This window comes from Acyrthosiphon pisum, chromosome X (genome assembly GCF_005508785.2).
Source record: "Acyrthosiphon pisum isolate AL4f chromosome X, pea_aphid_22Mar2018_4r6ur, whole genome shotgun sequence".
Classification (NCBI taxonomy): domain Eukaryota; kingdom Metazoa; phylum Arthropoda; class Insecta; order Hemiptera; family Aphididae; genus Acyrthosiphon; species Acyrthosiphon pisum.
The window spans coordinates 129,883,695-129,885,488 of NC_042493.1; positions in this window are offsets into that span (position 1 = coordinate 129,883,695).

A 1,794-nucleotide genomic window follows, 5' to 3' on the forward strand; every position below is an offset into this window, starting at 1 on the left:
GTATCTCATTGAATAATCAACGGATCGATACGATTTCAGGATTGAATTATACAACAAAAAATATTTAATAATAATATGCAAAAAAACCATTTTTCAAAAAAATTGATTTAGAACCTTTTCATTCTGAGACGACGAAATGTTAACTCACACATGCATTTTTTTCATCGTATCTTTTTGGTAATCTAATGACGTATAACATTTTTTTCTTTCTTACATAATTTCATAAAAAACATCAATTTTGTATTTTACTGTAATATAATACAATTTAATATTAGATATCTAAATATTGGAATACAAGTTATTTTCAGCGTCTGTACATTTATAATTTGTGAACAATACTTAAGGAATGAATACATGTGTCCTTAGTCAAAATGTTTTTTTTCTATGAAATTTTATAAAAATATATATACTTATTTCATATTTAAATAAATCGCGGTTATGGATCCAAAAGGTTCAATGTGTAAATTCGAAATTTTTCAGAAAAGCCAATTTGAATGTGTTTAAATATTTTTCAGCTTATAATTATTTGATTTGGCCAAATAAGATATCAAAACCTTTTAAATTAAATCAGAATTTGTATTATCTCAGCAGTTAGTTGAGAAGAAATTTGGTAATCAAAAAAAAAAAAAAAATATTGACATAAAAAATTTTGGATCTAAGCCTGCGACAGGTATTTTTTTTTTTATCAAAACACAATTTCAAGTCATTGATGAGAGTACTTAATATAATGTAGTAATAATTACTAATTAGTAATATTAATAATGTTTATATCTACTTCCATATATTTAATATTTTGTGATCGATTCCTAAGAAAACACGATGTGGATGTTAGTCTCTGTATGGCAATCTAACAACATATTTGTATTCTTCGGAATTTCACAAAAAAATCTTCAATATCTTTATTTCATTAATATAAATGTAACATTTTTTTATTATTAATTATAATACAAATTAATGTTATTTCATGCGTCTGCATGATATTTATAATTTGTGAACGTATTCTAAAGAATACATTTATATTTGTAATTTAAAAACCTGGTTCTAAGGGTCGCAGTTTCATATAAATTAGTCTATAACCTTCATAAAAAACTGAGATACATAACAATTAATCCAAAAATAATTTTTAAGATTCTACTGTTTGTTCCAGAGGTGTTTGCACAGATGTGGTTGGATCAGTAGTGGTCGGGTTTTTACCAGTTACTTTCAATGGTTGTTTTTGGCATTTTAAATATCTACCAGTTGCTCTCAACCATATATGTACAACACTACAACGTACCTGTATTTGCCATCAGCCATTGCCACGGCTGTTTTTGGCATTTGTATTTGCATTTGGCAAATGTACCATCTGCCCCACATATTATTAGATACACGATTGTAATAAAAACCCCTAATATAGGAGAGACGTCCTGCTATAAAATATCTCAGGGCTATAAATGGCGTAACTCTCCGGTTAACTTTTTTTTTTTTTGAAAAAGAAAGAAAAACTTGTTGGAAGGTTTTTATTAAAATTTCCAATATTAGCTATGTAACAGAAAAATAATTTGCACATTTTCGGGATTTTGATCAATTTTATCATGAAATATTATATAAATGTTTTTAAAAAAGTTCAAACAAATACATATATTGCTATATGTATAGTGTACATGAAATATAAAATTTCATATCAACAAAAAGTCCAAAATCAACACAATTCGATGTTATTCGTGTTGGTACTTAATAAAATATAGTAATAATTTCTAATTAGTAATATTTATTCATAATGTTTATATTTACATCAATATAATATTTAATATT